At 42.1% G+C, this 22,918-nt stretch overlaps 1 protein-coding gene across 1 annotated transcript in view; it reads right to left on the reverse strand.

Moving 5' to 3' along the window:
- The window catches only part of HCRTR2 (hypocretin receptor 2), a 365,252-nt gene that overhangs the window by 293,444 nt on the left and 48,890 nt on the right, over positions 1 to 22,918 (reverse strand). The window contains exon 2 of the mRNA XM_029595696.1: positions 1,557 to 1,733. The gene's annotated coding sequence lies outside the window, so the exon portion shown is untranslated. The remainder of the gene's footprint in view (positions 1 to 1,556; positions 1,734 to 22,918) is intronic.

Below are 22,918 nucleotides of genomic sequence, written 5' to 3' on the forward strand. Positions count from 1 at the left end.
CAAACTGTGGAGTCAGAACAAAAGAAAGAACCTTCAGGTTCAGTGTATCCCTGGATAGAACAACTCGTGACCTTCGATTCCACTGGTGATGATTCCTATGGAGATGATGAGTGCTGAGGTCCTCATGAGCAACCTTTTTTGCGACAGAGGCAGATGTCCATTTTGGACGTGCAAGGAAGTGAATTGAATGCGGTTCCAACAGGACTACACGGACCCTTCAATGGAAATCACTTATTCATAAACCTTGAGAAATCTTTGATTTTAAGCATCATCTCATGTTCTATCTTCTGCACAGCAACACAATTTTGAAGAGAGGACTTTCTTTTGTTCCGATTCCACGGTTTGATCTGTTTGAATGTGAAATAGGTTTATTTCAATTTATACATACACTTCAATTGCGTCATTATTTTGCTTCACAAACTTCACCATCAGACTGCTCAATTTTGAGCAATCCATCTAAATGGATACTGCTGGGTACAGAGGACCGGGCTTATTTTAAAGTCAAATATCTGTTGGATATTTGGAGTTGGAGTTATTTTATATGTATTAAAAAATTGCTTTAAAAAATACGTGTAAGCATCATTACTAAGATAAGGTGAATGATTGAACTGAACAGGCAGCTCAGATTCTTGGACACACTGATAGGCTTGCTGACATCTTTAATTTAAATCTAGCATGAACTGCTGACCAGATTTACTTACTACTGTTTGTAGTTTCCCCATCTTGTTTGATAAATATACATAGACCACAATTAAAATGACACATCTTAACAATGAATTCTATTGTTGTGTCATACAATATCTCAAGTTCCTTACTATGGAGGAGCTAATACTAATTCATAATACATAATGAATTTTATTCATTTGAAACAGTTGAAATACTTTCTCTGTTAATTTCTCATAATTATCAAGATTCTTTATAAAAGAGGACAGAAGTAGTTTATACTTGTCTCTCTACTTGGACTAGTTAAGATGTGATATGAAGCACTTGTAGTCTTTCTAGGCTGAAGATAATGTATAAAATATAACAATAAAACAAATGTATAAATGGAAAAATGATAAAATAGACAAATATACAGTGAGTATACATATTAATTATATTACAACTTAGAAAATATAAACTCCTCCTATCAGAGATTAATAACTAAACCATAGCTTGATCTAACAGACAGCATAAAGAAAATAAGACTCTATAAAATGGGAAAAAAGCCAGAAAACCCCATCCACTCCATCCAAGCCAACACCTGAATTATAAAAGCATCTCAGCATAGAAAGGAAAATGTAAACACCTCACTCTCCAAAAACTAGCTAAAATATGAGCAGAATAGTGCAATTAAAAGAAAAACCTTTCTGATCAAATGGGCCTTCAATAGCTGCCTAAAACTAAGCAACTTTCCTTCAAGGTGACAGGCACCACACACAACAAGGCTCGTGTTGAAGTCCCTACTAGTTTGCAGCTTCAAACTGAGGGAACATAAAGCAAAAAAGCATTACAGGACTGTAAATTATGTTCAGGGCATACCTTTTAGACTTTCCGAATAAGTATTAGGGACCTACTTTATGCAAACATAATCCATTGACTTGAATATGATGCCAGTGAGATTATCTGATGATTAGATCCTTCCAGAGGGTGGCAGCAAACATGAGAGTCATCAATCAGTCCTCTACCTTCAGATATGTATACTCTTTTCTGGAGGCTATGCTTGCTCACATGCTTTACTATTTCCAATATCTCTGCACGGAACAAAGAAAAAAGGAGGAATTAAAGGGCTTTTATGATAAAGCCCCTATCACACTGGGAAAATGAGCTAACAATTTTATTCATATGAGTTTTATTTCAAGAAAATATTAAAATCATTTTAAGCATTATCACCCTCATGAAGCAGGACATTGCATTTATAATTCTGAAATGATTTCAAAGCCATTTACAAAGAAAAAGTACTTGAAGCACATACACAAGAAAGAGTGGACAATGCCGTGGGAACCAATGATTTAACACCGGTTTACAAAAAAAAAGCAAAGAACATGCTGGCACATATTATCTGTTACTAGTCCTTGAAGATGGGGAGGTTCCTAGGATTAAAGGAGAGGAGATGCAGTCCCACTACAAAAAAGGAGAACTCAGGCAACCACAGAGCTGGAAGATGGGGTTGACGTGACATCCCTTTGGCACCTGTCACCAGTGCAGTTCTCCAGGCAGCCGGAACCATTTTTAAAGATTCAGGTGCCAGAGCAGGAATGAGTGGACTTCACGCCTGTCCTTATTCTTTTTAATGAGATCAGACAAAATAGGTAAGTGAGGTTCGGGAAGGTATCACCCTGTCCCTGGTATTTGTTTATGAGGAGTGGAGGTGAGGGTTGGAGGGGCTCAGGGAGGTCCTGGCTGGGCCCAGTGAAACCCAGTCAGTTACCCCTAGGCCATACACACAATCTTAGGGCTGGGGGAGTGTCAGAGGGGCCCACAGATGCCCCAGCTGGGCCTGGTTCAGCCCAGTTGGGCAGGCCAGGTCCTGGATTTAATTTTACGGGGCAGGAGAGGGAAAGCCCAGTTAATTTAGTTTGTTTATTTACTTTTTTTTTTTTTTTTTTAAGTGTTTAATGTTTTTTCAGTTCAGGAAATGAACCAAACTGGAAAAAAATTAATTGAACTAAAAATTAAAAAAAACAAAATAAACCATTGATTTTTGGGCTTTACATCCTTACCCCTTTACATATTTCAGTGGCAAATGATGACATAGCATGTAAGCAAATTATTTTAATTTTATATAAAAACATAGAAACATGACAACAGGAAAATACCATATGGCCTATTTAGTCTGCCCATCTGCCACAGTATTTTACCTTTACATTTCCCATCACTCCTTCAGAGATCTCTAGTATTTATCCCACATTTTCTTGAATTCAAATACCATATTTATTTGCAGCACTACCTGTGAGGCCATTCCATGCATTTACCACCCTTTCATAAGATTACTCCAGAGTCTACCCCCTTTCATCCTCATCCAATGACCCCTCATTCTAGAGCCTCCTTTCCGATGAAAGAGGCTCACCTTCTGTAATGGAAATTTTAGCGATGTTTAAATGACTCTATCATATCTCTTCTATCTCGCCTTTCCTCTAGGGTATTTATTTATTTAAAACAAATTTATTTCCTGCACTTCCTACATTCAGAGCGGGGTACAATTTAAAGCATACATGAATAAAAGAAGGAAAGTGGGGAAGAGGACAATGCAAATATATTGGGATAAAGGGGAAGGAGAGCACAAGCCTCGAGAGTAGGATAATTTGCGAAGGGCGTTGAGGTTCGATTACAGAAAGGAGCAGAAGAAGATTAAGTAGCATCCTCTGAGGGGGACGGCATGTTGGGGGTAAACGTCATTTAGGTTGGGGAACACTTTCTTGAAGAGAAATATTTTAGGGCATTTTGTTATGGGAGTCTCTGTTTAGTGGACCCTTGGGCCGACCTGATGGAGACTGGGAAAGGTGGTCAATGTCTGTAATGAATAGCAGGGCGGGAGGCAGATGTTCAGGCAGGACGTAGATGCTCTTCACCCTGGAAGCTGGTACTCACCCGGGAGGAGCCCGTAGGAGCCCAACCACTGGGATTTAGGTGGATTCACCCTTAGAGGCCAAAGCCCCCCCAGGAGGAGCCCGTAGGGGCCCGGCCGCTGGGACTTAGGCAGGTTGTGGATCAGGACAGGTAACTGGAACCAGACTAGGACAGTAGCAATACTGTAACTGGGCTCGGGTTCTGGAACCAGGCAGGAACTGTAGCAAGGCTCGGGTACTGGAACCAGGCAGGAACTGTAGCAGGAATCGGGTACTGGAACCAGGCAGGAACTGTAGCAGGAATCGGGTACTGGAACCAGGCAGGAACTGTAGCAAGACGCGGGTATTGAACCAGGCAGGGACTAAGCAGGTACTTTAGCAAGCCAGCAGGAACCAGGCAGGTACTGTAGCAGGACTCAGGTAGTGGAACCAGGCAGGAACTGTAGCAGGATTCGGGTACTGGGACCAGGCAGGAACTGTAGCAGGATTCGGGTACTGGGACCAGGCAGGAACTGTAGCAGGATTCGGGTACTGGGACCAGGCAGGAACAGCAGCAGGATTCGGGTACTGGGACCAGGCAGGAACTGTAGCAGGATTCGGGTACTGGGACCAGGCAGGAACAGCAGCAGGATTCGGGTACTGGAACCAGGCAGGAACTGTAGCAAGACGCGGGTATTGAACCAGGCAGGGACTAAGCAGGTACTTTAGCAAGCCAGCAGGAACCAGGCAGGTACTGTAGCAGGAATGGAGCGACGAAGCAAAGCGAGTCACTCCAGGGCACACTGCAACAAGAAACCAGGAGGCAAACCCGTTGCAAGGCAAAGACTGGATGACCGCGACCGGCTTATCAAGGCCGTGGTGTCTGGCGTCAGGAGTTGGGCGTAGTCACCACTGGCGGGAAACGGCCTAGAAAAGCGCCCAAGTGAAAAAAGTCCTTTCACAATGACATCTTACTTCATTAGGTAGGCTATTCTGTAAGAGTGGTCCTGCAGAGAAGTATGCGCGCATTCTGGTTTCCACAAGGTGAGTGAGTTTTGGATGTGGAGTATCCAGTAGCATTTGGTTAGATGATCTGAGAAGTCAGGAGGGGTTTTAGATATTTATTATTGAGGGTATACATGTTTAGAACTTTAAGTCTATCCCATTATGCTTTAGAATGAAGACCACTGATCATTTTAGTAGCCACCCTCTGGACCAACACTAACAAGTTTACATCCTTTAGAAGGTGCAGTCTCCAAAATTGGACTCAGTAATTCAAAACAGGTCTCATCGAGGACCTATATAGGGGCAATATCACCTTTCATTTTCTGCTGACCATTTCTCTTCCTGTACAGCCAAGCATCTTTCTGGATTTTGCCATCTCTTTATCCACCTGATTGGCCACCTTAAGATCATCAGATACAATTACCACCAAATCCCGCTCCATTCATGCTTAGAAGATTTTCACTTCCAATACTGAATCTCTCCTTTATATTTTTGAATTTTTTAGCATTAAATCTTAGCTGCCAGACCTTAGACCATTCCTCAAGCTTTGCTTGATCGGTCCTAATGTTTCCACACTTTCCTACTGTCTACCCTGTGGTAGATTTTGGTATTATCAATTATCAGCAATAGGAGTGTGCTTTGTTTTTTTTATTTTGTGTCATTTTCATTTTGGGACATTATCCGTTTGATTTTGTTTTTAAAATGGTTTGGGGGTGTTTATTTTGGGTTTACCTAATTTTGGAGTTAGCGTGCACTAACAGGATTTAGGGAGCGCTAACTGAAAATGTAACCAATATGTTAAAAAGTGTCAATTGGGGGAACAGTTCGTTAGCTAGAAGTATGGTTCTGCATTCCCATTGGCTGTTCCTTAGTTATTTGTTTATGTTGTCAAGGTTGCAAGGTAATGGTTTAGGGGAAATGGCCAGTGCCTGGTGACAAGTGTAAACAAACAAGTGATGTAATAATAGCATCAGGTTCTAGTCAGCAAAAACAAAAACATGTAATGCAAAGCATATTTTGAATTTACCAATTCCTTTATATTTTAGGAAAGGGGCTCTGGCATTTTGGGATATACATACTTTTATTTACCCTTGTGTGTTTGGGAGGGGGAACTGTGAGAGGAGAAGTGGCTGGGGTGACAGGAGGGAGACTGGTTGGTGAGAAAGAGGCAGTCTGGTATGTGTGGTATAGTCACCTCAGTCACCCATACACATACCAGGCTGCCTCTATCTCCCACCTGTTACTTCATGCAGTCACACCAGGCACACATTCTCTTACCAGTCACCCCCTCACCCATACCAGGCTGGCCCTGTCTCACCTGTCACTAATAAAATAACACAAACCTATGTGTGTATTATTTTATGAAAATGTATTTTAACAATTTGTATCAAAAACTCATTTAAAATGTTTATAGTAATAACATACAAGACAATTTATATTATTCATATAAACTCATACACTCTCCACATTCATACTCAATGCAAATACATATTATCACATACCATATATAGATCATTTAACAAAAATATCAGGATAATTTGTTAGACACTCCCCACTCAATCTTTTATTCTTATACATGTATCATCACTGGTGGTACAATCCTTTTCATTTCTTCTATTCCACTTGTATTTGATTTCCTCACAGCATACTCATCATAAAGAAAATAGGACAACTGGCATATACATCTTATTTGTTTATTTTGAAATATGTATTACTTGCCCATACTCCATTCTGAGTGAAGTACAAGCAGATCATCCATAATACTGAATTAAACAAACAACAGACATCACAATAACATGTGCTCAAACAATAATCTTCTTTCTGGCTAGTTGAATTATACTTCAGAGATATATTGTACCATTTTCCTTAGATCCTATGTTTTCATTCAGACTAAAGTGAATTCTGAGATATCTACATCCAACTGAAAGACTGATTTACTGAGGTTCTTTTCTTTTTATCCTGTGTTTATGGGGAAAATCCTTAATAAATGAAGCCCTAAACCTGAAAAGTATGTTTAGTTACATTGCATTAAGCAAGACAGGCTCAGAATAAAAAAAAAAAAAAAAGCAGTGAATAATAATAAAGATAAGAGGATGGGAAAACAGTTGTGGGTTCCTGGCACAGTACAGCACTGTTTATCTGGAATGATCAGGACTGAGGCCATTCTGCCATTCCAGACCATGAATTTTTCTGGGTAATGGAAGCTCAGAATAATGGTAATCTTCCGATAATGGAATTTATGATAATTGACTATATGAAGCCAACCAATTTTCAGAAAATACAGTTTTTTTATTTTTTTAAATAATGAGAAATACATAGCCAACTAATTTGTGAATGAACAAGGTTTTCCTGGATAAGAGTTCATGAACCAATTACTCTCCAGATGAGAGTTTCCAGTGAATAGATCTCAGAATAAATGGTGCTCTCCATTAGAAGAATGTTTTTCTTTCTGCACTTTTACTTATGGAGGTTAGTAATGGCTTATGTCAATTTTTTTCTGTAGTTAGTATTATGCCAACAAACATTTAACACCAACTACATTTTTTCAGTATTTAGATATATATATATATTTTTTTAATTTTCTCATTAACAAAGTATTATAATATGCAAGTTTACATCAACATATCATAAGAGGTGATCAAAAGAAAGTACATGGAAGAAAATAGTTGTCATGTAAAAAAAGAAAAAGAATAAACACCTCAGATCAGAGATCCACAAAATAAAAGCAGAGCAATAAAAAGAAATTCCATTATAAATATTTAATTACACCACCGCACAAGGAAGTGAGCAGATCCAAACTGTTAAGAAAGCAAAACTTCAGAATTACAAGAAGAAAATTAAGAATGAATTAATTACTCAGAAGATATAGAACTTAGGGCTGGATTCATCATTCTTCGCAGAATGATGAATTCAGCGAAAAAGGGGGCAATATATCGCAAGCCACGGTGGGGCCGGCTGCAGCCTTTTGCAGCGAATAGCGACACCGTAAAAGGTGTAGTTATTCGCCGTGCTACTGCTGGCAATAATGTTCCTCACATTATCGCCAGCAGTGGTGTCGCAGCCAACTCCTCCCCCTCCCCGACTCTTTCCCTCCCCCTAATTTGCATGATATTGCACGCAGTAAAGCTTTAGTAAATAATCCCCTTAGCTTGGCAGACATCTGGGAGTCAGGTGTAAATTAATCAGGTCTCATTAAAACTGTGACAACTGATTAGGATATTAAAAGGTATATTGAAGATCTCTATATACAACACCTAGCAGGATATTTAAGGACAAAAGATGCGCCTTTCTTTTTAGTACTGCATTTCACATTTAAAGAAAAGATATATGTTTAATCCGAGCCATGCAAGAGACATTTGCGTACATTCTTATCCTAGTGCTCATAAACTGCTTATTTATAGCATGAAATTAAAAACATACAACTGTCTCAAAACCGGAGAACTGCCTCCTCTTGTCTACCCACAATTTATCACCTACCCATTTCCCCGCCCCCTCCACCACCCATTACCAACTGCTCCTACTGCATTTGTAAGAGACAACTCTGTCACACCAGCATTCATAAAGAAGGTCTTTATTGGATGTATATAGCTGCAGCATAGGTCAATGCATACAACTCAATTGCATACAATAATTCCATTACTAAACATCATTTACTAATTACTAACATATTCTCAATCCCTTGGGTGAACATACCCTAGCCTGCAAGATTTCATTTGCCAAATGCTCTATAGGATCATGTTATAGCAATGTAGAGCCATTGGGAGCACATAGCCATCAAAGTCTCACCCCCATTTTACAACATGCTCCATAGTATCATTCTATAACAAAGTTGGTGGATGCAGGGCCATCGAACCTCACCCCCCAGGTTATCCTAAGATTTGACCTTGATCACCAATGAGGTTCTCTGCGGATCAACAAGGCCCTGGTCCATAAAAGAGAAGGGATCATTCATTAAGTATGCATACAGAATTTTAGGTGGTACATATGGCCTTCAAAGCTTCCACCCACTGATGCAACATTGAAGTAGATTACTACATTACTTGTTATTTTCTGCTTGGCCAGTTTGCATGCATTTCATTTGCCATGCACCCCAGGACATGATCAACCCTACCACAAGCCCACAATAGAAACACCTCACTTGTCGTAGGCATCCCCACCAACCTAGCTGTGGCCATACCCTAAAAAACATAATGCTTCCTAAAATTGCAAAGCCCAAAGAGAGTCCTGGTTAACCATTTGGAAAATCTTAATAATGCCGGTACTGCATATTGCTGTTGAGATGGGAAACCAAAGGAGGAAACTGGAACCAACATATGTGGTTATCCTGCGAATAGTAATATCTATTGCCATACTATTGCTAAGATAGCCCAGCCCCTTCTGATAATTGCAGATTGACACCAAGATGTGCTATTTCCTCTCTTCAGGAAATATAAGACCAGCTGTATATTGCCTCGTGCCTATCCATACCAAGTGGTGCATTATATGGGACGTGCTGCATGTGGTAATAATTTGAAGAAGAATATGGTATCCCTGGATTGCTTGAACCATAAGGGATCCACCAAGCACCTATGTACTGAATGTAGCTGAACAGCATGTCACTAAGGAGCTTAAGTGAACTTGTGCAGAAATACATGCGCTATAGAGACTATGAAGAAAACAGAATAAAGATGAGTCCATCTTTGAATGCAAGGTTGCCAATGCCACAAAGAACAAGCTCTGATATTCTGATATTCTTGGCAGAGAACCTGAAATGCATGGTGGGAAGCCTGATTCTGTGAAAAAGATACCATAGCACATATGAGATGCAAAATAGAAAAAGAAAAGCAATGGGAGTGTAGACTAAGATGTTAAGGAGGGATGAAATGCCCACACGATTGTGTGATTCACAAGCATATATCTGCCAAATTGCATAGCACTGGGTCTGCAGACCTTGCGATAAGAAAATAATGATAGAAGAAAAAGGATGAAGGCTTGCCCACATCAGCAATGCAAGTTCCAAGAGTAGAATATGCGATAAATCTGCCTCCTATGTGGTAGCCCCACATCCTTGCAATTGAGGTCACAAGAAACACCTAGAAAAACATCTGAATTCATAGGTAGCCCAGGAAATACAGGAGACATTTAGACTGCTTAATATATGTGGGACAAGCCATTGAAGAGTGGAAGTACTACCATACATGCCTATAGCAGAAAAATCCTGGCAACGTCCACTGATCATTAACCGAGGGAATAGCTTATAAGATTCGAGTGACTCTGTCCAATTATGTACATAATCTGGTGGCAATATCTGATATATAATGAGGCATCTAGTGTTACTCTATTGCTTTGATGGTGCCTCTAAATCTTTCCAACCTGCAATAAATACTGTTGCAATATTATTCATCAGGTGCGAAAAGCTCTTACTGCTAGAAGCCATCAGGGAATATTTTACTGATGTAATATACAGTATATATTGGTTTGACCAGGTAAAATGCTGTCAGTAAATAACACTTGACTAGTTAGTGCTTTGTAGGAATAGCTGCCTAATGCCAAGGCATAACAATATGGAGCAATCTTTTTCAATGATAGGATAGATACTGTAGCCAGACAATTCACATAGAACTGCAAACAGGAATAGAATGAGCACCTGAAAAAAAAATGCCCTGAGTACCATAAAAATTTACAAACTAAGAGGGTCATTTATCAAAGTGCTATATGGCGTTTTCGCATGTGTTAAGGCATTTTTGCATGAAAACGACACCATTAACACATGGTGCGAACCAAATGAGAAAAAGGGGAGGGATTTTTGGCTTTTAACTACACCTTACTCCTGGAGATCCAGCCTAGTGAGTGAGAGAGAGAGACTAGCCATGATGCCCTCACACTAGATAGGTATTTATATTTCTATGGGAGGCCCACCTAGTAACTCGAGGTGAGGTTTAGGGGGTCATTTTCGAAAGTTTTCGCGTGTGATAGCTAAATCGTGGCAGAGTCCGCACCAGAAGGGGAGGAGTCGGGGCGGCCTCCGCTACAACTTCGCTGACAACAAAAGGTAAGATTCCTTATCACCACCAGTTTCCTGCCGAATAACTACACCTTTTATTGTGTAGTTATTCGGCACAAAAGCCGGCAGCGATCACACTGTGAAGGTATGATCGCTGCCAGCTTTCGCAGGCCTGCCCCCCGCTCCCCATTACCGCCGGATTTTCTAAGTTCTGTGACCTTAGAAAATCCAGCTCTTAGGTATTAGTGTAGGGGTTAGGGGCCACTTTGACATTCAAAGTGAGACATACAAACAGAACAGTGCTCTCTTGTGAAGATTTGATGACCTTCGGAGTGAGGAAACTCACCCAAAGATGAGATTTGTGCAATGTTCTCTCAACCTAGCTTGATGTTACCCAGGTAGAGAGTTGCATTAGGTGAATGGAGCCTGGGTGCCACAAAATGATTTGCTATCCAAAAAGAAAAGATAATACATAGCAGGTGCTGACATGCCAGTGCTGGAGATGTAGCCACTGGAACAGCCCGATTCAAAAGTTCAATTTTGATCAGACCTTAGCTGAGAGAACATAGACAATAAGCAAGAATTGTTCAAGGAACTGCAAATGCTTTAACTTGACATATTGTTGCAGCAGAGTGGCATGTCTTATGTTGACCTGTGAGGAATTAAATTGGGATCCACCCAGGATCAGGCAGCTGCCAAAAATGAGGCAAGCTCCACAATAACTGCATATACATATTAAAACTACATCAGTCAATATGGAGGGGTGGGGTGCCTAGCCACCGATGAGTATTTTCAGCATCACTTTTTCATTTCACCAGGTTCTACTAAAGCATGACCTGCAGCACCAGCCCCGATACCAATCATATCTGAAAATTGTCCCAGAATAATTACTGAAGGGCAATGCCAGTGACGATCTAGTAACTCCACTACCACTCCAGTTATTGAATGTTGCTGTAGCAAATTATGGCTTTAGTTGTAGATATGTCCAGTTTGTCAGCTGCCATCTTTTGCCAGGAGATAAAGCTGACCTGGCAAACAGACTCACATCCAGCATCCGTAGAAAGGATGGCCTGTCAGAACTATTGCTCAGGCTGTACAAAATTTAGGGCCATCACCTCGGTGCCATCCTTCCAGGCCGCCGCAATTAAGAAGCAGCACAGGTCAGGAGACCTGCACCGCTCCATATGGCGATCCACCCGGGGTAAGAGACCCCTTACCCCAGTCTTCACCGCGCCACCGTCCAGCTCCCACCGCCTCGAAGCCACCGGAAACCCCGCCTACTCAGCTCACCAGCCAATTGGAGGCCCCAAACCCCTGGAAGAGGCAGCCCTTTAAATTTAGGGCCATCACCTTGGTGCCATCCTTCCAGGCCGCCACAAGGAAGAAGAAGCAGCACAGGTCAGGAGACCTGCACCGCTCCACACGGCGATCCACCCGGGGTAAGAGACCCCTTACCCCGGTCTTCACCATGCCACCATCCAGCTCCCACTGCCTCGAGGCTGCTGGAAACCCTGCCTACTCGGCTCGCCGGCTAATTGGAGGCCCCGAACCCCTGGAAGAGGCAGCCCTTTAAATTTAGGGCCATCACCTCTGTGCCACGCGCCAGGCGTCATGCGCCAAAGGAGCGCAACAATGGGGCCTACCCCTTTGTGCACCCCTTCGTGCATCCCAATACTCGATCCAGTAACTATCTTCATTAGTAGTTTCATCTCCTCACCTCAAACCTCCTAAGCAAATGGATCCTAGATGGACGGATTAACTCTCCTCTCCTCCATACTAGACTACCATTAGTCCCTTCAACACCACACCACACTAGACTACAATCTACTACAAGACCACCCAAGACATCCATGACGCAAGGCTACTCTATACCCATCCTACACTACAACTCCTTCACCAGGGAGAAATCAACCACGCAGCAACGAATCCGCCCACATAGAACTCTTATTCCAATCATGATCTCCCCTTTTACCCAACTCCTTGGACTGGCCCTTTTCACTCTGACTCTATTCAATGCTCAATCAATCACTAAGAAAATGCATATCCTCCATGACTATCTACTCGACTCCAAGCCAGACATCTGTGCAATTACAGAAACTTGGCTCAAACCGACTGATACAGCCTTGATTAACCAGCTCCCTACTTACATATATAATGTCTTCTCACTTCCTAGACTGAGGAAGAGGGGGAGGCCTCCTTTTAGCAGCCAAAAAAGACCTTAATCTAATCCTACAACCCACCAAGATGATATCTAAGCTAGAAGTGGCCTTGTTTAAATCCAATTCGCTCCAGATCCTCCTCACATATGCTCCACCAGGATTGCTAGACTCAGACGCCTCACCTTTGATAGAAATCATAGCCAAATACTTAAACCTGGATTCCCCAGCCATAATCTTAGGGGATTTCAATCTGCACATTGACTCAACCCCTCTTTCAACCAATTGCGAAGCTTTCCTAACCTCTCTCACAGCCATGGGCTTCAAGCAAATTGTTAACAAGCCTACCCATAAAGCCGGACATACGCTCGACCTCATTTTCATCAACTCCAGTGTCACACAGCACACACCCCCTTCATGCCTCCCAGTTCCTTGGTCTGACCATTCTCTAATCTTGTCCATCTTCAAGGTGAAAGGAAGATCCTTATCTCCTCCCCCCATACCATGATCCACTACAGGAAAGCCTGCACCTCAGAGGTCCTCAGCAATTCCTTGGCCAAAGAACTTCCCTTGACCTATCAAACCCTAACTCAGCCTTACTCTCTTGGCACAACATCACGGAGGCAGTAGCTAACAGATTATGCCCCCTCTTGACAAATAATATTAACCCAGCTCAAAAAAACAAACAACCGTGGGTCTCAAAGGAGCTCCGATCATTAAAACAAGACCTCAGACAGAAAGAAAATAAATGGCGGAAGACCCCTAACCTTGTACCCTAGCCACATATAAAACTGCTCTCCACTATTATAGAAATGCTACATTAAGAACAAAAAGGGATTTTTATGCCCTCAGAATCCATGATCTGGTATTCGATGCGAAGGCACTCTTCTCTTATTTATTTAACAGTTTTTCTATACCGACATTAAAATACACATCATATCAGTTTACATGATAACAAAAGGTGGAAATTACAAATAACACTGGGGAGGGGAGGTAGAGAACTAAGAGAAACTGGGGGTCAAGAAAGGACCCCAACGATAGATAGAAGGAGAGAAAACGAGAGGAACGGTAACTTCTAAGTAACGCAGGTTAAATAGGTTCAAGTGAAAAAGAGTATAAGGTTAGGTAAAGTGCAGGAGTACAGAAAAGAGGGGGTGCAAGAGTACAGAATATAAATGTATGAAAAATATGTGGCGCAGTGAGGTGTGAGAGTAAGAAAAATGTACAGGAGTACAGGAGTGGGTCGAGGCGGAGAGTATGGAAATAGACAAGGGAGAGGAAGCGAACAGGGAGAAGTATTAAATAGTTGGAAAGTCAAGGAAGTTAATCCGGGAAGGCTTGATGAAAGAGCCACGTTTTTAGAAGTTTTCCAAATTTGAGAGGGCAGGGTTCCATACAAAGATTGGGCGGTAGGTCATTCCAACGCATGGGGCCGGCAATTGAGAAAGCGCGGTTTCTTGTGACTGAGAGGTGAGATTTTTTAAGCGGGGGGGACGAGTAGGGTACATTTATGATTTGTTCTGGTGGGGCGGGATGATTGTGTGGGTTGAAGAGGTTCATTGAGCCAAGAGGAGTTGTGGTTGTAGACAGCTTTGTGTAGAATGGTGAAGGTTTTGAACAAGATACGGAAGGAGATGGGGAGCCAGTGTAGGCTTTTGAGGATTGGGGTGATGTGATCAGATTTGTGTGTGTTGCTAATGATCCTAGCAGTGGCATTTTGCAGAATCTGGAGAGGTCTGATGGTGGAGGAGGGAAGGCCAAGATAAAGTGAATTGTAGTAATCCAGCTTAGATGTTAATGTGGCATGAATAACAGTTTTGAGGTCGTGGGTGTGGAGGAGTGGCTTGAGCTTTTTTAGGACCATGAGTAGTAAAAACCTCCCTTAATTACTGAGGTGATGTGGTTTTTGAGGTTCAGATGTGGGTCAATTAGGACCCCTAGATTACGGACTGAGGGTTGCGAGAGGAAGGACGTGGTCAGAGGGTCAGTGGGTGTGGCCAGTTTAAAGGTTTGGTGGTTATGTATAAGGAGTAGTTCAGTCTTGGCAGAATTGAGGGCAAGTTGCATTGACGTGAGTAAGGAGTTGATAGTGGAAAGGCATTTTTCCCAGAAACCTAGGGTGGTAGCAAGAGAGTCACGGACGGGAACGATGATCTGGATGTCATCTGCGTAAATGTAGAATTTGAGTCCAAGTTTCATGAGAAGATGACAGAGGGGAAGGAGGTATATGTTAAATAGTGTGGAGGAGAGGGAGGAGCCCTGGGGTACACCATGTGAGAGGGTAAAGCGTGAGGATTCAGAAGAGCCAAGTTTAACAGAGAAGCATCTGTTAGAGAGGTAGGATTTGAACCATAGAAGTGAGATGCCAATGTCGGTGAGGCGGGCAATGAGGAGGTCATGGCTTATGGTGTCGAAGGCGGCGGTATGTCGAGGAAGGCAATAAGGAAGTTGTGACCGTGGTCGAGGCCGGTGAGGAGGAAATCTGTAAGGGATAGGAGGAGGGTTTCGGTACTCAAATGTTTGCGAAAACTGAACTGTGCTGTGTGGAGTATGTTGTATTCCTCATTGAATGTCATGAGCTGAGTATTGACTACCTTCTCCATGATTTTCGAAATGAAGGGGAGATTGGAGATGGGACGGTAGTTGGTAGGGTCTTTGGGGTCTAGGGAGGGCTTCTTGAGCAGGGGTTTGACTATTGCATGTTTAAGGGGGTCAGGGATGGAGCCTGTGGAGAGGGAGCAATTGATTAGGTCAGCTAGTGGTGATGCAATGGTGTTGGGGATGGATATGAGATGTATTGGAACTCACTAAAACCACCACCCCACCCATTCCGGATGACCAAGCACAATTGAAAGCCAATGAACTCACACTCTTTTTCCAGAATAAAATTTCCAATCTTCTAACATGGCTGCCATCCAACCGTAACACGCCCCCCAGTTCCTCATCCTCCTTATCAAACTCTGAAGTTTCGCAGGAATCTTTCAAACCTACTTCTGCTATGGAGATCGAAATCATCCTAAAGAGAATGAAACCCTCCACTCATCCATTTGACCAAATCCTGGTCAAACTACTACTTCTAGTGCCGGACTCTATCTCCAAACATCTCGCCGATATTATTAACTGTTCACTTTCGCAAGGAATTTACCCGGATGCCCTAAAACTGGCCACTCTCAAACCCATACTCAAGAAACCAAACCTGGACCCAGGGGACCCTAACAATTTCTGCCCTATTTCCAACCTGCCATTTCTAACCAAGATCATGGAAAAAGTGGTCAACAATCAATTATTGGAGTATCTTGAAGAACATAAAATTCTCCACGCTACACAATATGGTTTCCGTAAATCACATAGCACTGAAACTCTCCTCATCTCCCTCACTGACTACCTCAGCATGTGCCTAGACAAAGGGCACTCTTTTTTATTAGTGCTTATTGACATCTTCGCAGCGTTCGACACAGTAAACTATTCCATCTTATTGAATCGTCTATCAGACATAGGGATAACAGGATCAGCCCTTAGATGGTTTGACTCATTTCTCAGCGATAGAGGCTACAAAGTCAGTCAATAATAAGGAATCCCTACGCATCAATTCTACACTTGGGTTTCCCCAGGGATCCTCTTTATCTCCCACCCTGTTCAATATCTACCTCCTTCCCCTCTGCCAATTACTCATGACGTTAAAACTGAAATACTACATCTACGCAGACGATGTACAAATCCTGATTCCCATAACCAAATCCATTGCAAAATCACTCAAGCAATGGGACAATTGTCTGCAAACGATTAACCTCCTCCTCACCGGCCTTAACCTGGTGCTTAATTCAGCCAAGATGGAACTCCTTCTTATTGCTCCAGATAACGGTGACCAACACCAGCAGTCACACCCTAACACTCTTATTACACAAGCAAGAGATCTGGAAGTTATAATCGATAGCCACATAAGAACATAAGAACATAAGAAATTGCCATGCTGGGTCAGACCAAGGGTCCATCAAACCCAGCATTCTGTTTCCAACAGAGGCCAAACCAGGCCACAAGAACCTGGCAATTACCCAAACACCAAGAAGATCCCATGCTACAGATGCAAAATAGCAGTGGCTATTCCCTAAGTAAACTTGATTAATAGCCATTAATGGACTTCTCTTCCAAGAACTTATCCAAACCTTTTTTGAACCCAGCTACACTAACTGCACTAACCACATCCTCTGGCAACAAATTCCAGAGCTTTATTGTGCGTTGAGTGAAAAAGAATTTTCTCCGATTAGTCTTAAATGTGCTACTTGCTAACTTCATGGAATGCCCCCTAGTCCTTCTATTATTCGAAAGTGTAAATAACCGAGTCACATCTACTCGTTCAAGACCTCTCATGATCTTAAAGACCTCTATTATATCCCCCCTCAGCTGTCTCTTCTCCAAGCTGAAAAGCCCTAACCTCTTCAGCCTTTCCTCATAGGGGAGCTGTTCCATCCCCTTTATCATTTTGGTTGCCCTTCTCTGTACCTTCTCCATTGCAACTATATCTTTTTTGAGATGCGGCGACCAGAATTGTACACAGTATTCAAGGTGTGGTCTCACCATGGAGCGATATAGAGGCATTATGACATTTTCCATTTATTAACCATTCCCTTCCTAATAATTCCTAACATTCTATTTGCTTTTTTGACTGCCGCAGCACACTGAGCCGATGATTTCAATGTATTATCAACTATGACGCCTAGATCTCTTTCTTGGGTGGTAGCTCCTAATATGGAACCTAACATCGTGTAACTACAGCAAGGGTTATTTTTCCCTATATGCAACACCTTGCACTTGTCCACATTAAATTTCATCTGCCATTTGGATGCCCAATCTTCCAGTCTTGCAAGGTCCTCCTGTAATGTATCACAGTCTGCTTGTGATTTAACTACTCTGAATAATTTTGTATCATCCGCAAATTTGATAACGTCACTCGTCGTATTCCTTTCCAGATTATTTATATATATATATATATATATATATATATATATATATATATTGAAAAGCACCGGTCCAAGTACAGATCCCTGAGGCACTCCACTGTTAACCCTTTTCCACTGAGAAAATTGACCATTTAGTCCTACTCTCTGTTTCCTGTCTTTTAACCAGTTTGTAATCCACGAAAGGACATCGCCTCCTATCCCATGACTTTTTAGTTTTCGTAGAAGCCTCTCATGAGGGACTTTGTCAAACGCCTTCTGAAAATCCAAATATACTACATCTACCGGTTCTCCTTTATCCACATGTTTATTAACCCCTTCAAAAAAATGAAGCAGGTTTGTTAGGCAAGACTTCCCATGGGTAAATCTGTGTTGACTGTGTTCCATTAAATCATGTCTTTCTATATGCTCTACAATTTTGATCTTGAGGATAGTTTCCACTATTTTGCCCGGCACTGAAGTTAGGCTCACTGGTCTATAGTTACCTGAATCGCCCCTGGAGCCTTTTTTAAATATTGGGGTTACATTGGCCACCCTCCAATCTTCAGGTACAATGGATGATTTTAATGATAGGTTACAAATTTTAACTAATAGGTCAGAAATTTCATTTTTGAGTTCCTTTAGTACCCTAGGATGCATACCATCTGGTCCAGGTGACTTGCTACGCTTTAGTTTGTCAATCTGGCCTACTATATCTACCAGGTTGACAGTGATTTCGTTCAGTTCATCTGACTCATCACCCCTGAAAACCATCTCCGGAACTGGTATCTTCCCAACATCCTCTTCAATAAACACAGAAGCAAAGAATTCATTTAGTTTTTCTGCAATGGCCGTATCTTCCCTAAGAGCCCCTTTAACCCCTCGGTCATCTAATGGTCCAACCGACTCCCTCACAGGTTTCTTGCTTTGGATATATTTTAAAAAGTTTTTATTATGAGTTTTTGCCTCTATGGCCAACTTCATTTCAAATTCTCTCTTCGCCTGTTTTATCAATGTTTTACACTTAACTTGACAATGCTTATGTTTTATCCTATTTTCTTAAGAACATAAGAACATAAGAAAATGCCATACTGGGTCAGACCAAGGGTCCATCAAGCCCAGCATCCTGTTTCCAACAGTGGCCAATCCAGGCCATGAGAACCTGGCAAGTACCCAAAAACTAAGTCTATTCCATGTAACCATTGCTAATGTTAGTGGCTATTCTCTAAGTGAACTTAATAGCAGGTAATGGACTTCTCCTCCAAGAACTTATCCAATCCTTTTTTAAACACAGCTATACTAACTGCACGAACCACATTCTCTGGCAACAAATTCCAGAGTTTAATTGTGCGTTGAGTAAAAAAGAACTTTCTCCGATTAGTTTTAAATGTGCCCCATGCTAACTTCATGGAGTGTCCCCTAGTCCTTCTACTATCCGAAAGAGTAAATAACCGATTCACATCTACCCGTTCTAGACCTCTCATGATTTTAAACACCTCTATCATATCCCCCCTCAGTCGTCTCTTCTCCAAGCTGAAAAGTCCTAACCTCTTTAGTCTTTCCTCATAGGGGAGTTGTTCCATTCCCCTTATCATTTTGGTAGCCCTTCTCTGTACCTTCTCCATCGCAATTATATCTTTTTTGAGATGCGGCGACCAGAATTGTACACAGTATTCAAGGTGCGGTCTCACCATGGAGCGATACAGAGGCATTATGACATTTTCCGTTTTATTCATCATTCCTTTTCTAATAATTCCCAACATTCTGTTTGCTTTTTTGACTGCCGCCGCACACTGAACCGACGATTTCAATGTGTTATCCACTATGACACCTAGATCTCTTTCTTGGGTTGTAGCACCTAATATGGAACCCAACACCTAATATGGAACCCAACACCTAATATGGAACCCAATATGTAATTATAGCATGGGTTATTTTTCCCTATATGCATCACCTTGCACTTATCCACATTAAATTTCATCTGCCATTTGGATGCCCAATTTTCCAGTCTCACAAGGTCTTCCTGCAATTTATCACAATCTGCTTGTGATTTAACTACTCTGTACAATTTTGTGTCATTTGCAAATTTGATTATCTCACTCGTCGTATTTCTTTCCAGATCATTTATAAATATATTGAACAGTAAGGGTCCCAATACAGATCCCTGAGGCACTCCACTGTCCACTCTCTTCCACTGAGAAAATTGCCCATTTAATCCTACTCTCTGTTTCCTGTCTTTTAGCCAGTTTGCAATCCACGAAAGGACATCGCCACCTATCCCATGACTTTTTACTTTTCCTAGAAGCCTCTCATGAGGAACTTTGTCAAACGCCTTCTGAAAATCCAAGTATACTATATCTACCGGTTCACCTTTATCCACATGTTTATTAACTCCTTCAAAAAAGTGAAGCAGATTTGTGAGGCAAGACTTGCCCTGGGTAAAGCCATGCTGACTTTGTTCCATTAAACCATGTCTTTCTATATGTCCTGTGATTTTGATGTTTAGAACACTTTCCACTATTTTTCCTGGCACTGAAGTCAGGCTAACCGGTCTGTAGTTTCCTGGATTACCCCTGGAGCCCTTTTTAAATATTGGGGTTACATTTGCTATCCTCCAGTCTTCAGGTACAATGGATGATTTTAATGATAAGTTACAAATTTTTACTAATAGGTCTGAAATTTCATTTTTTAGTTCCTTCAGAACTCTGGGGTGTATACCATCCGGTCCAGGTGATTTACTACTCTTCAGTTTGTCAATCAGGCCTACCACATCTTCTAGGTTCACCGTGATTTGATTCAGTCCATCTGAATCATTACCCATGAAAACCTTCTCCATTACGGGTACCTCCCCAACATCCTCTTCAGTAAACACCGAAGCAAAGAAATCATTTAATCTTTCCGCGATGGCCTTATCTTCTCTAAGTGCCCCTTTAACCCCTCGATCATCTAACGGTCCAACTGACTCCCTCACAGGCTTTCTGCTTCGGATATATTTAAAAAAGTTTTTACTGTGAGTTTTTGCCTCTACAGCCAACTTCTTTTCAAATTCTCTCTTAGCCTGTCTTATCAATGTCTTACATTTAACTTGCCAATGTTTATGCTTTATCCTATTTTCTTCTGTTGGATCCTTCTTCCAATTTTTGAATGAAGATCTTTTGGCTAAAATAGCTTCTTTCACCTCCCCTTTTAACCATGCCGGTAATCGTTTTGCCTTCTTTCCACCTTTCTTAATGTGTGGAATACATCTGGACTGTGCTTCTAGAATGGTATTTTTTAACAATGACCACGCCTCTTGGACATTTTTTTACTTTTGTAGCTGCTCCTTTCAGTTTTTTTCTAACAATTTTTCTCATTTTATCAAAGTTTCCCTTTTGAAAGTTTAGCACGAGAGCCTTGGATTTGCACACTGTTCCTTTTCCAGTCATTAAATCAAATTTGATCATATTATGATCACTATTGCCAAGCGGCCCCACCACCGTTACCTCTCTCACCAAGTCCTGTGCTCCACTGAGAATTAGATCTAAAATTGCTCCCTCTCTCGTCGGTTCCTGAACCAATTGCTCCATAAAGCTATCATTTATTCCATCCAGGAACGTTATCTCTCTAGCGTGACCCGATGATACATTTACCCAGTCTATATTGGGGTAATTGAAGTCTCCCATTATTACTGCACTACCAATTTGGTTAGCTTCCCTAATTTCTCTTAGCATTTCACTGTCCATCTCACCATCTTGACCAGGTGGACGGTAGTATACCCCTATCACTGTAGTCTTCCCTGATACACAAGGGATTTCTACCCATAAAGATTCAATTTTGTATTTAGTCTCATGCAGGATGTTTATCCTGTTGGACTCTATGCCATCCCGGACATAAAGCGCCACACCTCCTCCCGACTGCTCCTCTCTGTCATTGCGATATAATTTGTACCCCGGTATGGCACTGTCCCATTGGTTATCCTCTTTCCACCATGTCTCTGAGATGCCAATTAAGTCTATGTCATCATTTACTGCTATACATTCTAATTCTCCCATCTTACTTCTTAGACTTCTGGCATTAGCATACAAACATTTCAAAGTTTGTTTTTTGATTGTATTTTTATTCTGCTTTTTAATTGATAGGGATAAGTTAGAATTTTTTAGCTCAGGTGAGTTTTTAGTTACAGGCACTTGGACTACTTTTCTAATTATTGGAACCTCACTGTCGGGATGCCCTAATTCTAATGCATCATTAGTATCCTTTAAAGATACATCTCTCCGAACCATGCGCTGCTGAGCGACTGTTGGCTTTCCCCTTTGTTCTAGTTTAAAAGCTGCTCTATCTCCTTTTTAAAGGTTAGCGCCAGCAGTCTGGTTCCACCCTGGTTAAGGTGGAGCCCATCCCTTCGGAAGAGACTCCCCCTTCCCCAAAAGGTTCCCCAGTTCCTAACAAAACTGAATCCCTCTTCCTTGCACCATCGTCTCATCCACGCATTGAGACTCCGGAGCTCTGCCTGCCTCTGGTGACCTGCGCGTGGAACAGGGAGCATTTCAGAGAATGCTACCCTGGAGGTTCTGGATTTAAGCTTTCTACCTAAGAGCCTAAATTTGGCTTCCAGAACCTCCCTCCCACATTTTCCTATGTCGTTGGTGCCCACGTGTACCACGACAGCCGGCTCCTCCCCAGCACTGTCTAAAATCCTATCTAGATGACGCGTGAGGTCCGCCACCTTTGCACCAGGTAGGCATGTTACCAGGCGATCCTCACGCCCACCCGCCACCCAGCTATCTACATTCCTAATAATCGAATCACCAACTATGACGGCCGACCTAACCCTTCCCTCCTGGGCAGTAGGCCTTGGGGAGATATCCTCAGTGCGAAAGGACAATGCATCACCTAGAGAGCAGGTCCTTGCTACAGGATCCTTTCCTGCTACATCTGGTTGGTGCTCTCCCATTATGAGACCTTCTTCCTCCAAGGCAGCACCAGGGCTGCCAGTCTGAAGTTGGGACTGGACTACTATGTCCCTGAAGGTCTCATCTATATACCTCTCTGTCTCCCTCAGCTCCTCCAGGTCTGCCACTCTAGCCTCCAGAGATCGGACTCGTTCTCTGAGAGCCAGGAGCTCTTTGCATCGCATGCACATGTACAACATCTCACCGGTGGGTAAAAAATCATACATGTGACACTCAATGCAAAAGACTGGGAAGCCCCCCTCTTGCTGCTGGACTGCTGCCTTCATCTCAATTTTGATCAGTTCCTAGTTAAGTTTTAGGTTGCTATGGGAGTAGGAATGTGTCTAAGTTCCTTTAAATGTATTAGTGAATTCACTATATG

Source organism: Rhinatrema bivittatum, chromosome 3, assembly GCF_901001135.1.
Source record: "Rhinatrema bivittatum chromosome 3, aRhiBiv1.1, whole genome shotgun sequence".
NCBI classification, from domain to species: domain Eukaryota; kingdom Metazoa; phylum Chordata; class Amphibia; order Gymnophiona; family Rhinatrematidae; genus Rhinatrema; species Rhinatrema bivittatum.